The sequence below is a fragment of the Amblyraja radiata genome, chromosome 9, assembly GCF_010909765.2.
Source record: "Amblyraja radiata isolate CabotCenter1 chromosome 9, sAmbRad1.1.pri, whole genome shotgun sequence".
NCBI classification, from domain to species: domain Eukaryota; kingdom Metazoa; phylum Chordata; class Chondrichthyes; order Rajiformes; family Rajidae; genus Amblyraja; species Amblyraja radiata.
Window position 1 is genome coordinate 71,902,518 of NC_045964.1, and position 16,066 is coordinate 71,918,583.

A 16,066-nucleotide genomic window follows, 5' to 3' on the forward strand; every position below is an offset into this window, starting at 1 on the left:
TTGACGCGCATGCAGACGGACGGCCCTTCTTCACGTAATCGCTCATCGTAACTCCTCATAAAATCAAGATCAAACTTCAAACTGGTAAGTTCCTGTTTAATCTTACTATTACTACTGTTACCAGAGACAAATGGAACAGCATAATTCACTCTCCAGCATTCATTCTGGTTTATTTATTCAAAAATATAAAATAGTATTTGCACAATTTTAACATCTTTCATTCTTAGAATATCTCAAAGGAATTCAAGGCTAATGAATTACATGTGAGATCTTGTATGCACAGCATGGTCTTTCAAACGGCAACGTGATCAATGATAAGTAAACTGCTTTTGGGTCGTTAATTGAAAGATCAATGTTAGCTCGGATACTGATTGAATGTTTTTGACTTCGATAGAGACTTTATATGCACACATTAATAAGTAGCTGCCGAGTAGAAACGAAGAAATGCAGATGCTGGTTGATACCAAAGATAGACACTGGAGTGTCTAGTGCTGGAGTAATTCAGTGGGTCAGGCAGCATCTCTGGAGAAAAAGGATGGCCAATGTTTCGGATCGGGTCACCACTGGTCACTGGCAGCTAACCAGAAAAAGCCTTTATTGCCACTCTTTGCCTTCTGCCATCCAGTCAGCCTGCTATCCATGCTAGTACCTGCCCTTTGATACCATGAGCTCTCATCTTACTTATCAGCCTCACGTACGGCACCTCATCAAAGGCCTTCTGAAAATCCAGCGAACAACATCCACTGACTCTCCTTTGTTTATCCTGCTATTTACTTCCTCAAAGAATTCCAACAGGCAAGATCTCCCTTTCTATGCTGACCTAGTTGGCCTATTTTATCATGAGCTTCTGAGTGCTCATTCAAGAAATTGAACCCAGCAATGATGAGGGAATATTGGTATGTGTCAAAATAAGAACAATGCTGACTTGGAAGTGAACTCGTAGCTGGTAAATGCTGCACTAGAGTTAACAAGTGATTTTGCTAACTCTAGACAGTTACTGCAGTATGTCAGATGCACTTTGGCCTCTAGCAAGCTTCAGGGAAGTAGTATATTCCATCATATTCAATCATATTCTTAACTTGAACACACTAAATGCTCATGAGTCTACTACACTTTATATATTACTCAGCCTCAGCTCTGCACTTGTTGTTGTTATCATTTATTCAGTGTGGTTACTTTTGAATGGTGTTGATGATTGTGATCTGTTGACAACAATACTACTATTAAAGCTTTTGAGCAGCGGACCAGGCTTTCCGTGCCTATGATTATCTTTGTCTGGAATATTAACAGCTGCTCGCTATTCCAAACCCTAAATATTGCCCAGATCCTATGGTTCTTGGTTTTTGGTTTCTTGGTCCTCCAAAATATTCCAAATGGAATTTAAACTGGAGGTGGTGAAGGGAGAGCTTAAGCCAGAAAGGGTTATTGGGAAGAAAGAGCTACTTTAAATTTAGTTGCATCTGGTTGGGTAACTATAGTTGGGTGGAGATTATTCCATGCTTTAATTGTGCGGGGGAAGAACGAATTGCTGTACACATCTGTCTTTGTAGCTGGGATCACAAATTGGATCGAATGCCCTCGTCTGCTCCTAATTGGTTTGGGTTTGGTGTAGGTCTTGTAGTCTATGATTCCACAATAGGATCACATGCGCTGTTTCCTAATAAGAAGATCTTTGAATGAATGGGGACAGTGAAATCAATGATGAATTAACCAACTCTGGACTTAACACAGAGGAAAGGTCAATGATAAAACTGGGCTCATGCCTCTTTACTTTAGAAATATAGCGTGGAAACTTTGGCCCACTGAGTCCGTGCCGGCTAGCGAATACCCTGTACACTTGCACTATCCTACACACCAGGGACAATTTACGATTTTACAGAAGCCAATTAACGAACCTGGACGTCTTTGGAATGTGGGAGGAAACTGGTTCACCTGGAGAAAACTCATGTGGTCACAGGGAAAAAGTACAAACTCTGTACAGACAACACCCGAGGTCAGATTTACTATGCCACTGACGCTGTAAGGCAGCAGGTCTACCAATGCCCCATTGTGTTGCCCCTCTTCATCAAGGAGATCCTGCAAAAATCTACAGCAGTCATAAAATTATTTATTTGCGTCAAGTGTGTCTCCAGACTATAGCTTTGAAACGTATTGATCGGAAATTGCCGGAATTATTTCACACTTCACTCCATGCGGCTTTGATGTCATGAGCAGCTATTCTCAATCCTCCTTTAATATTTGGGCCTTACAACTAAATCTGATTCAAGATTTCCAGACTTTTTAATGATACCCATTTCCAAGACGAAGCATGAGATTCAGTTTTCAGCTGAGGATGGAAAACCATTTTACCCTTAATTCTTCTCTATCTAGACTCAAGTATTAAAGATACTCGCAGTTATACAGTACCGTTCAGGCAGCTCCCTCATCGGGAAATATTTGTTCCCCGGCATTTCTCTAATCCTTTTGTTTATCATCTTGAATTGAGGCTTCCTATCCCATCTCCTCCATCCCCAAAACTTGCAATCTTTGAAGAGAGATTGTCCCTCTTTTTCACCCTTGCTTGAGCTATGATCATTCTAAACACTGCATTTAATTTACTCAGCTTCCACAATTCCAATGGAAACAACACCTAGCTTTCCTTAAAACCAGACTTCTTTAGCCTGCAAATTCCGCAGAAACTTCATTCACAACATCTTTAGGACCATCACATGCTTCCCGTAGCTTTCCTTAAAGGACTCTAGTCAACCAAGTTGTTTTTATGACAATCTAGCATCCTCAAAGCCACTTACTGCCATAGTTGTTTGATAAGACCCAAGGGATACAAAAATGTGATTATAGACACAAATGCTGGAGTAACTCAGCGGGACAGGCAGCATCTCTGGAGAGAAGGAATGGGTGACGTTTCAGATTGAGACCCTTCTTCAGACAACATTGTTTGTGAATTCCTCAGTACGTTATGTTGGAAATTATTAATAAAAAATGTTGACGATATCCAACGAGTAATGGAATAAATGATAGAAATCGCTTCTAGCAAAACACAGACCAAAAATAGTGCTGAGTTCATTAGTTATTTAATGATGGTGTTAAAGGCTTAAACTGGTCTTAAGTCATCCAGACCAATTTAATCAAGTAATGTGGTTAATAGGATAGATGAAAGAAACCCACAGATATTTTATTATCAGGCAGAATATTTGCTGCATTCTCTGTGGAAGTGTTCAGAGGCTGTTTTAATTTCTTTGCTACATGCCAACATCTGTATTGTGTCAGGAAAGGTCTATGTTTTGCTGATCTAATGATTCTCTACAAACCCTAAGGAGAGTTGCAGACAAGATACATGAAAGTCGCACAATTTATTTATTCGCCCAGTGCATTAATGGAAAGCAATAGTGGCAGCCTATGCTCAGCCCTCAAATGCAGGCAATTACAACAGAGTATTGTGTTACCCTTCCCTTTTAAAACCTCATTCTGTGGAATGATGGATGCCTAGAAGCAATTACAACAATACAAGATAACTGAGGGGCGAGCGTGATTAATATAATGTACCCCAAGACATCTCTCAGTCCCGGGCATCTTTTATTTTAAACTGGAAGCGCGACATATTTAGATTTCATTTTGCAAACCCACTGAGGTGGAGTAGATTTCCCCAAACTATTACTCATTTCTGCAACAGACAACAGCAAGGCCAGCCATGAATCGCTTAGAGGTAAAACTAATGTGCATGAAAGAAGCCATTTGATACAATAGCTTGGATACAGAACAAGAGGCTGTTGTGTTTTATGTAGCATATATCACTGGGTGCAATTCATATGGAAATACTTAGCAACTCAGGGTGCATCTGCAGAAAGAGAAATCGTTAGCATTATAGTTCCAGGGCCCTCCACTGGGTTCCTATGTTTCTCTTCAACAGATGCTGCTTGATCTGCCATTTCCAGTATTTTCTGGTTTTATTTCAGATTTTCAGAATCTCATCTTTTAATGTTCATTTCTTGCAGGTTTTAGTTTAGTTTAGCAAAAGCATTGGATAGGGTAGGGTGTTAGTGTTGATGTTTACCAAGGATGGCTGAAGGCAGGAAACAAGACAGTATAATGTGCAGAGGATCTCTTGTGCACATGGCAAATATCAGTTCCTGTCGTCTGATATTTTCCTTATCTGTGAAAGTTAATAGTTTGCCAAATTAGAATCTACATTGCAATTTTCTCCTCGCTGTGCTTGTCTTATACAATGTTACACATCCATTCCTTTTTTTTAGTTTAGTTTAAAGATACGGCATGAAAACAGGCCTTTCTGCCCACCCAGTCCATGCCGACCTGTGTTCACCCCGCACACTAGTGCTATCCTAAACACTAGGGAAAATTTACAATCTTTACCGAAGCCAATTGACCTACACATCTGTACTTCTTTGGAGTGTGGGAGCACCTGGCGAAAACCCACGAGGTCACGGGGAGAACATACAAACTCCGTACAGACAGCACCTGTAGTCAGGATCGAATCCAGGTCTCTGGTGTGGTAAGGCAGCAACTCTACCACTACACCACTGTGCCTCTGTACTTATGCAAGTCCTTTTAAAATGTAAAGTAATGAAATTGGTAAACCTCATGCATAGATGCCCACTTATATTCCTTGATTAACTTTAAAATACATCCAGATGAACAAGGGTGTTATAAGATTCACTTATTCTCTAAAAGTAGGTCAAATGATTTAATAATTACCTATTTGCTTCAATGTACATAGCCTCGGCACATTGCCACTGACAAAATATAAAGTAAATCACAAACATGTTAAAAATGTGAAATCTAATACAAGGGTGCCTGGTGTTAATGAATGGCATTAATCTTTATCCTTGAAAGCAATCTGCAACCCCTGAGCTATCAGTGTTGGACAATTTGTTTTGTCACTAAGGCAAGGTCTATTTTTGGAAACTTCTACTTTGAAAGCAAAGGGAAAATGCATCATTAGGAACTGAATGTTAGATTATTTTGTGACTTTGTATAAATTTTAATGTAATAGAAGATCAATGGTGACACAATTGAAAATTATGAATCATATTTTGCTTTTTGGCTTCTATAACAGTGTCTAAAATGGTGTTTAAAAGCCTTATTTGGAAAGCTGTGCTTTAACTGAATGTTTTGTTCCTGTTGTAAATGGCAAAAAGCCAATATCTCTACTATTTTTGCATTTGGTACACAGAATTGGGGAAGCCACACTCCTTGGGAACTATCATAGAATAAGCAAAGCAACTCACCAGGTGAGTTTGAGAACGCACGTTCTCATACTGACATGTTTTTCAACAAGGACAGTGACCGCATATTGTGACATGGAGGTTTGGTAACACTACAAACACATTGCAATCGGAGTCAGATTGTGGTGAATATCGAATTCTTCAAGATTGATCCTTCCTCATGCTGTCTGTGTAGAGTCTGCACGTTCTCCCTGTGACTGTGTGGGTTTCCACCAGGATTCCCCCCATATCCCAAAGACATGCGGTTTTGTAGGTCAGTTGACCTCGATAAATTGCCCCGAGTGTGTAGGGAATGGATGAGAAAGTGGGAGAACACGTAACTGGTGTAAACGGTTGAACAATGGTCGGCATGAACTCGTTGAGTCAAAGTTCTTATTTCCATTCTGTATCTACCAATCAGCCAATCAAACTAATTAATTTCCTTAAATTGGGGACTTTAACCAAAAAATAATATGTTAACAAAATATTACTGAATCTAACAACAGAATAGGGAGTACCCTCATTAGGTTTTTTTGTTGTAAATCTGCAGTCATATTACAGTATATATAATAAAATGAACACATCACAATAAGTTCAGACTGAGTGAATATTCTGTTATGCATTAATAGGTGAGACATTGTCAGTCATTGTACATGGCAGTGTAGCCCATAATGTGAACAGCATTTGTATAGGTATTTGTAGCTTTTGCCTTGTGCACACTTTTATTACACGACATAATTCATAATGATACATACTTCCTCAGAGATGTATGAATCTTGATTTTACTTCGGAGTCACGTGAGTGACTACGTGAAGAACCCGCTCAGTGCGCAGGAGCGGCATTACGCCAGCAGTGCAACAGCGGCAGCGGGAGTTAGGCTCTCCCGCAACAGAGAAACGGACCGTCAGGTGAGTATCCTGAGGTCGGGTTTCTTTTACAGGGGAGCCCCTTTTTCTGCTTGTGTTTTACAGGCAGAGAAAAAGGCTCTGGAACAAAACTGTCCCCCGTTCGAGGAGGAACGTTTCCCGTCGGGGGGAAGGGGGGCAGCAACAGGCGGTAGGAGCGACCCGGTGTTCCGTAATTCCCCGACACCGTGCCGAGCCCAGCCCGATAGCGGGCTGGATGTATAGCCACCCGAAGAGGCATCCGGCAGGTGTTTCCGATTTGGGACGGGACGTCTCTCCACCCGCACGGGGGGAGAGAGAGCCGCCTGAGCCGCTGGAGCGGCTCTCGGGGCAGGTGCCTGCGAGATGCGCTGCTTGAGGGGCGCTCTCGCTACTACAAGGCACAAAAGCTCCAGAAGAAGGCGGTAGGAACATTTAACCGGGCGTTCCGCTATCCCCACACCGCGCCGAAGCCAGTCCCGCTAGTGCCTGAGCTGCGGGCTGGATGTCTAGCCATCCGAAGAGGCATCCGGCCGGTGGCTTCCGACTTGTCGGAGGGGACGTCTCTCCACCCGCAGGGAGAGAGACAGCCGCCTGAGCCGCTGGAGCGGCTCCTGGAGCAGGAGCTCCTGCGAGACACGCTACGTGAGGGGCAGTCTCGCTGGAGGGTTCAGGCATACCCTCCACAGTGCCTAGGCACTGCCCATCGCTTCCTCCTTAGTGTGGTTAGCTTTGGGGTGACCAGTGGCTGGGCTGGTCATGAAGAGGGGTCACTGGCTGAACAATATCGGGAGTATGCTTGAGGTACAGGATCAGGAAGAGCTGCTGGGTGTGGCCGCTATGTGGCTCCACCACTAGCGAGATGGCTTTTCAGTCTCAACTGATGGCCAGCTTACTACCTGTCTTTTCCAAAAAACCTCTCCAAGACAGGTAGCCATGAGGCGTTGGTTTTATCACGCCTCCCCTAAATTGCATTTACTCAAAGTGCCCGCCATTATTGGGGGATACATTGAGCAGCGCATTTAACCTAAATATTTTAAAATGCATTTGGTACCCTGACGTCGGCTATCATGTCCACCTGCTCATTCCAGAAGGGCAGGGTAGTATGGCAAAACACCTGACCCTACTGTTCAACGGTATACCTCATAACTTCTGAAATGAACTCACAAACCTGCCCTCAATCTATGAAATTAACAGGACTATGAGAACGCCGACCTCATAAGCACAGATCCTGCTACCTGGCACTTACCAAACCAGTCCTAAAAAACTGGACGAAGTGTTCAAACTATTCGGCACAAGAGGGCAGAGTCTGGAATGAGCACCACACTAAACCAGACAGCAGTACCTCTACGTGTCCACCAGGGGCTTCTCGGCTTTTTGGCTAAAATCAAGTGTAGTATCTGTTCTTATCAGTTTAATAATCTGATACGTCCCTTATCTAGGGACCATATATTAAATTGAATTTTGGAACAGGGAGATGGAATAGGGGCTTGCTCCGTCCACTCCACGCATCGACCCAGTATTGCAGTGCCTCTGGGAACGGTGCACAAAATATATATCCAGATATTTACGTTGACCATCCACAACGTTGTTATCTGGTATTCATTAAGACTATCAGTCATGGTGCATTAACCACCAATCAACTACGTGGCAAAGTAATTGGGATATAGCAGCATTACCAGCTACTGAACTTTGTACCTTTCCTATGAGCTGAGATACTAGTGTTCAAAACTATCTCCATACCTGTAATATGGGGGCAAATGGATTAATCTGTAGTGTTATCATGGAATTTATCGGCAGGAAGGATTATGGTTGTACACTTCCACCTGTTTTGAGTAACATCTTATGTGTCCTGATGTGTTACTGAGCTTGTAATACTTAATGCCAATATGAATTGACTTAAACATGTTATATATTAACTTACTTAATTCTAGTGAAGCATTTGCTCAGTAATCCACCAAATTTGCATGTTCGTTTATAAGATAACAACATCAGTGGTGGCATATACCAAACCACTTGGGCGGAGAACATCGATATTAGGGGACAATTTATTAACAATTGGAAACCGTATGTCGTCAAACATGTTTGACCATCAGTAACTCACCTATCAGGTGAGCTAAATACTGTAAACATACATTTAAACCAAAAATATTTGCTGAAATCACTAAGCAATATGGACACCAGATATCGATTCCTTATATCCAATTAAATCACCACATACTAACTTACGTCACATGAAACCAATCTCAAGGCAGCGGCAATGGAGACATTACCGCGTATTGAGGGGTGGGGGGAACCTAATCTCTATGTTTTCCTTTCCTTCTACCTCTTCAATAGGTACTACGGCTTCATCAGTCGGGTACTACGCAAATTACAGTGGACCAAGTCCACAAGCATGGTTCCCAGTGATCCTCGACATGGTCATTAAAAGAATTGCAGAATTGGGAAGACCATTGCTGTGCTTGGATCAGGAGCACTATCAACCTGATGACAGCATTCCGTCGCATATCCTAGGGAACATACCTGAGGAGCATCAAGAAATGGTACACTGTTTCCAAAACAGGAATTACACATTCAACTATAACAAAAAACTGTACTGGAGCTCCTGGCAGGTCTTCACCACAATGAAGGACATGTTCTGTTAGCCTACTCAACTTGGGTACCGCTCACTGGTGATCAGATACAGGAGAGGTATATCAATCCATTCCCCAGAAATAGGTACACCCAAATTGGGATGTCAGTGAAATCCTGACATACCTTAGGGGATGATCACCAGCCAGGTCACTCACCCTGGAACAGCCTACCCTGAAGATGGACATGCTGGTGGCCTTACATCAACACAAAGAGCCAGCTCTCCCATCTACTGCGATGGGACAACATGGTTATAACACCAGATAGTGTCACATGCCCATTCAAGGGTTGGCCAAACAGAACAGACCAGGAACATCAGGTCCAGTCATGAAATTCCGGGCATACCCACCTGAACCACGTTTTATGTGTCATGACCCACTTAGAGATCGACACAATAAGGAATACCGAGGGAGAGGAAAAAGCCTTATGGGTCAGCCACAGGAAACCTCATGGTCGGGTGACGAGCTAAACTATCTCTAGTGGCTCAAGCAGGTACTGGGAGTTGCTGGAGTAAATACTAACGTGTATAAAATCTTATTCCACCAGAACAGCTTCCACGTCAGTAACTAAGAGGATGGACGAGCCTATGGACCACATCCTGGCTACTGCAGGGTGGTCTAGGGAGTATACGTTCCAAACTTTTATAACAAACCACTGACAGAACCTGTATCGTTTGCAGAAAAAGAATCTGCAAAAAATATATAATTTAAGCCCGGGGGAGCAATTGGTCTTGTTGTTGTTAATAACACCATTATTGTTTTTACAAACAGATTCATGGTTGATTACGATAACATACTTCCTCCCTCGAATGACTTCGGCAGCGAGTGAAGTATGAACTGTTACACGGTTTGAAATCACAGAGCTTTGAAGTCTTCACGTAGTCACTCACGTGACTCCGAAGTAAAATAGTAAGATTAAACGAGAACTTACCAGTTTGAAGTTTGATCTGTATTTTATGAGGAGTTACGATGAGGGATTACGTGCCCTCCGCTCCCACCCTCATTATATGGATCAAACTAATAAATTGATGTCTCCTTATCTTTACTATGTTTACTTCAAATAACTGTGTCTATCTGTGATTCCACACCGCTGCTTGGAAGTATGCCGCGCCTGCGCACTGAGCGGGTTCTTCACGTAATCCCTCATCGTAACTCCTCATAAAATACAGATCAAACTTCAAACTGGTAAGTTCTCGTTTAATCTTACTATTTTGCTTCATTTGTTACTTCAGTCATCTGAAATATATCAGTGCTGTTTGTAGTTGAGCAGGTCTGATAAAAATACTACCTGGAAAATCATACCCCTGTTCCATTCACTGTGAATGGTACACAGAATATTTTGAATTTATAATACTGAAAGGATTAAATCGGATTAAAAAATAACTTTTTTTATTTTATTTGTATGTTTTAAAGTGTGTTTTTAATGTTTATTTGTGTGTCTTGTGTGGGGGGTGGTGAGGGGGGGTAAGGGGGAAACTGTTTTGGTCGCCTCCTCCACAGAGAGACAACCTTTTCCAGGTCGCCTCCCCCGTGGCCTATCATCGAGGATCGGTGCGGCCTTTCCCGGAGACGCGCCCGGGGCTTCAGCGGCAGGCGCAGCGCGGACTCTCGGCACGGAGCGGGCGAGCCCTCGCTGAAGAAGGTCCATTGGCCGGCCTGCGGCCTACACCAGCCTGAAGCCGCGGTCTCCGGTGGGGAAGAGCCGACTCTGGACTTACCTGGACTTTTACCTTGTCTGCACATCTGGACGCCCGCAGCGACGGCTGCGGAGGGTTGAGGTCCCGACCACGGGGGGGGAAATGGAGGAGGACTGGCCACATTTTGTGCCTTCCACCACAGTGATGAATGCTGTGGTGGATGTTTGTGTTAAATTTTTATTGTGTTTTGTGTGTTCTTTATCATTGTACCACTGCTGGCAAATTCATTTCACTTGCACTTTATGTGCAATGTGACAAATAAAACCGTATTGTATTGTATTGTGATTGTCAATATTAGCTTCCCTTGTACCTGACTTTTTTAAGCTGAGGTTTTATTTTATTGATTCCCCTTCTTCTTTTGCCAGATCTATGGAAATGTCATTTCCCATTCCCACTCCAATGCATCAGTGGCTTTTACACTCTATAATTCATCTCAGCATTGAAATAAGATCAATAAAGGAAACCTTGGACACAATAAACTAATTTGCGGATTTCCACCCATGAAGAGGTGCATTAGGTCCAGGAACCCATTGATCTAATACTAGAAAGTGCAGATGGATGTATTTCATCTGTTGGCCATCTTCCTTGTTGATAGAGGTGAACTCTCAATCAGAACATTTAAGATAAATTTAATGTTTTAAAAGGGCAGGAAAGTATTACCCAACCAAAGATGCTCAGTTGTGTTTAGGCGGCTTGTCCCTTTAAGGTCACAACATCCAATTTATCTCATTAAATACAGGCCTGTGCTCAGTCCACCTGGACCTACCTGATCTCCTGGTTGCTAAACACTTTAATTCTTCCCATTCCCACACTGACCTTTCTGTCCTGAGTCTCCTCCATTGTCAAAGTGAGGCTAAATGCAAATTGGAGGAACAGCATCTCATATTTTGCTTGGGCAGCTTACAGCCCAGTGGTATGAATATTGTCTCTCCCTCCCCCTCCCCCTCCCCCTCCCCCTCCCCCTCCAAGTCACAGCAGCTTCTCCTGTTCACCCAACAAACTGCTAACAATGGCCTGCTTCGTTTATCATCATTACCTTTTTGCATATCTTTCATTCATTGTTCTTTATCTCTACATCATCTTCTATATCTCTCTCGTTTCATTTTCAAGTTCAAGTTCAAGTTCAAGTTCACATTTATTGCCACATGCACCAATTAAGGTACAGTGGAATGTGATTTACCATACAGCCATACAATTAAAACGGGCACGATACACAATAGAATACAACATGAACATTCACCACAGTGGAATCAACATTCTTCACTGTGGTGGAAGGCAATAACGTTCAGTCAGTCCTCCTCCTTTGTTCATCCGTGGTCAAGGCCATGAACCCTCCGCAGTCGCTGCTACGGACGGCCCGATGTACAGGCCCTCTCGGCGGGTTGCTCGAAACCCCAACGTCGGGATGGACACTCCGCGGCTTGGAAGTCCCGAATCGGCCGCTTCCTGCCGGAGACCAGGGCTTCACGATGTTATAGGCTGCAGGCCGGCGGTCGGAACTCTTCTCCGGCGATCCCCGGCGAGGGATCCAAGTCCACGCCGCACCCGCGGCCAGAAGTCCGCGGCTTCAGGATGTTATAGTCAGCGGGCCAGCAATCGGAGCACTTCTTCTGGTGACAACCTGAAAGGGATCGCCCGGCTCCATGATGGAAAACCGCGCTGCACCTGCTGCTGAAGCTCTGGGCCCAACCCCGGGAGAGGCTGCACTAATCCAAGTTGTTAGGCCCCGAGGAAGGCGAAAGGTACTCGCGGCATCAAGTAGGTCGGGGCGTTTTTTTATAACATGATGAAAAATGTTCACGAGTAAAAAAGGTCGTGAATTAGGTTGTGAGAGTTGGACAGGCCCTTAAGACACACCTTTAGACATACTGAAAACAAAAAAAAGGACGAACAGCTGCTGGCGAGGCTGCCGACTCGCGGCCCCACCCGTCAAAAAAGTGACTTTTGTGACTTTTCCCATGACTTCAGTCTAAAGAAGGGTCTCGAGCTGAAACGTCACCCACCCCTTCTCTCCAGAGATGCTGTCTGTGCCATTGAGTTACTCCAGTTTTTTGTGTCTATCTTTGGTTTAAAGCGTCTGCAGCTCTTTCCGACACAGCCTGTGTTCTATCAGCATTCGTTTTTTTAATGGTGGAAGCTTACAAACTGAACAAATGAAAGGTTTGACATTTTTCCTAGCTGGTGGTTTTTTTTTAATATGCTTTTGATATGGAATTGTGAGGTTGCTTTCAAAACATGCTTGTGCTTAAAATGTTTTTACTTTTGTGACTACTGGCCACTTGTACTGTGAAGGAAAGGTAATCATAGATTAATTTAAATCAGTTGAAATTAATTAATCATTTGGCATTTGTTGTGCCTCTGTCTTTGTTTCTTAATATCTTGTAAATGCAGCGGAATTTATTCAAATTGTCCAACTGTGGCTCCAAGCAAGGAATGTTCTGGAATGTATTCCATCCAAGGCGATTATTGTTTTTAAGGTGCTGTCAGATGGTGTAACATCAAGGCCCTTATGTCCTGGGGCTACTTGAGGTAGACATTGCAAATAGCATTCCAGCAGCCAACATGCTCTCTCATGACCACCATTAACCTGCATATTATTAATTTTTTAGCATTTGATCACTGCAAGAGTACATTTTTATCCACATAAATATTTAGTCTGGATGGTACAGTCTTCACCTTACACCCTTCAAAATGGTGGACAATGAATGAGAGGAACATGGAGATTTAATGCATGAATGAGGCCAATTGGTCCATCATGTTAATTAAAAATTATTTGCTATCTTTTTAATCTAGGTTGAAATGTAGCACTTCAGATATATTTATTCCCAACAAATTCCCAATTCTAGCTCCCTCTCAATTACTCCCCACCCTCAATTCAACCAACCAAAAAGGTTTTCTAAACTAATTTCTAATATTCTAATCGACATTGAGGTGGCCATATTTCCTCAATTAAATCCACGAAAGAAAAAAAAGCATTGTCCTCTTCAGCAGAAATCCTGAGTCCGAGGGCATAATAGAAGCTCTGATTATCAGCTGTTTCAGAATGTCCATATTCTTGGTCAGTTTGTTTCATGGTTCAGCAAAGATTAGTATTAAGGGGCTGAAGGTAAAAGAGACTGTGGAGTTGGGGTGGTATTCTGGCAGTGATGCCTTTGGTTGGGAGAGATAGGTGGAAAATAAGGGTTTGCGGGTCCCTGTAACATCCCTGATTTTGTGAACGAGGTATTATTTGGCTGAGTACAAAATACCCAATTCATGAAATGTCAAAAACTAGAGGGCATAGCTTTAAGGCAAATTAAGCAACATTTAAAGGAACACCTTCTTTCCCTCTGTTATCAGATTTCTGAATGGTCCTTCTGTAATTAAGCTCCCTAAGCTTAGTCTCGTTCAGTAAAACACTGAGTCAAGCACTGGACCACTGTCGTTATTATTTGAAACAATAACGAACTCCCTATACAATTCCTAACCACCGTAGGTCCGACCCTTGTCTCTGCTTGTTCACGCTCTTCAGCCTCGTGCAAGCAGACACCTCCAAATGGTTACGTAGTCCCAAGCGCCCCTTCAGAAGATCGACAACGATTCTCATGGGGTTCAATCTTTTATAGGTCATCGGACCCTGTGGGGCAGAACTACATGGGGGTAGCAACCCCTAAAAGCCAATCACACATATCGATCACCTTATGCAGTAATTGACAGTTCCACAACCCAATTACAAAATACGCCATTACAATGTTTCTAGAAGGAAGCTTTTGGAAGGAAGTCCGTTGACCCAAGTAATGCAACATTTCCCCAGGTATTATAAACAACTCAAACAAGGCTTCACACCTCAGCCAATCATCAAGCAGCAGTACAAACACCTTGCAACATTATTAACAGTATTTACAACCTTTCTGCAGCTGGCCAATCCTGATCATGCATTTGCAATACCGTTGAGCTCCTCTGCAAAGTCCTCATACATTTTAACAATGGAGAGGACATCTGGACCTCACCTTATCTGACATATCAATCTAGGACCTAGACTTTCAGGCACCGGCTCGCAGCTTGTAGCTTTTCACAGAAAAAGACCAAGCAGGCCTTGCAAATGCAAAGATCCTCCATTTTTAAATAACTTTGATTTGGCCAATATTAACACTTCCATAAGCAAAGATACTGTCCAACTCACCTCCATCCCATAGTGGGGATTGGGCTTTGTCTATGGAACCGATGCGCTGCAATGCAGACAACTATATTCTGCACTGTATCTTCCCCTTTGCTCTATCTATAGTACTTGAGTTTGACTTGATTGTATAGCATGCAAAAAAATAATTTTCACTGTACATTGGTAAACATGACAATAATAAACCAAAACCTAACCAGACCATTTTTGTGCAAAGCCAAAGTCCATGGTGTAACCAAAACAAGTCCATTGTAGATCATCGTTGCTGAGGTAGTTTGCTAGCATTGTGCCGTGTTCAAGAGGCTGATAGTTTACTGGGGAAAAAGCTGTGTTTGCACCTGGAGCTCACACTTTTCAAGCTCCTTTACCTTCTTCCCAATGGCAGTGACAAGAGAGCGTGGCCAGAGTGGTATGGGTCTTTGTTAATATTAGCTACCTTTTTGAGGTGGCACCTCCTGTAGATTCCTCAATGGTAGTGAGGTCAGTCCCCGCGATGGGCTGGGCAATGTCTACCACTTTCCACAGCTTTTTTCGTTCCTGGGCATTCCAGTTACCAAAACTAGCAGTTTCATGATCATGAACCAACTGTTCAGCTCATACAACTGGGCAGAGTGCCAGTCTACTGTCTCCAATGTGGGCATTAGAGATGGTGAAAGTAGCCCCTATGTAACACCCCCCCCCCCCGCCTTCCCCCCGATTCCTTAATCTAGTGTGCGGAAAAAATGTGCAAGGGCTAATTTGATATGTTTACAGCTGGGGAGGTTAATGTAATTCATAAGATACAGTATTACTCCTAGCATATCTGGAGTAAATGCAGCTCTCAAAGTATTCATTCTACCTTTCAACATGAGCAACACAAGGGTGAAATAATCCACCCCTTGCTTCATGACTGATCTTACACCTCAGCATGACTTTATCCCACTAACCCAATATTACTCCATCATCTAAAAATAGAAAATAGGTGCAAGAAGAGGCCATTCGGCCCTTCGAGCCAGCACCGCCATTCATTGTGATCATGGCTGATCGTCCCCAATCAATAACCCGTGCCTGCCTTCTCCCCATATCCCTTGACTCCACTAGCCCCTAGAGCTCTATCTAACTCTCTCTTAAATCCATCCAGTGATTTGGCCTCCACTGCCCTCTGTGGCAGGCAATTCCACAAATTCACAACTCTCTGGGTGAAAACGTTTTTTCGCACCTCAGTCTTAAATGGTCTCCCCTTTATTCTAAGAGCCGCTACTAAGTGAGCCATCACTTTGTGTTTAACCCAATATTTCTTGATTCGCCTATTATCTAAAAATCTATTGATCAGTGAAAGTCTCCGCTGTCTACTTTGGTAGAAAATTCCAAAGTTTCACTGCCTCTGGGTAAAGACACTTCTCATCTTTATCCTCCTTGGCTGACATCTTGGGGATCTCTTTGAAACTTTTTGGATAATGAAAGGCCTTCTTAAAGTGGATGTGACGAAAAATATTCTAGT

At 43.1% G+C, this 16,066-nt stretch overlaps 1 non-coding gene across 1 annotated transcript; it reads left to right on the forward strand.

Moving 5' to 3' along the window:
- The first annotated feature begins 7,464 nt into the window (after positions 1-7,464).
- LOC116977362 lies at positions 7,465-7,656 on the forward strand. Its single transcript, XR_004413209.1, has one exon. It is a non-coding gene; the product is annotated as a U2 spliceosomal RNA (small nuclear RNA).
- Positions 7,657-16,066: the final 8,410 nt, after the last annotated feature.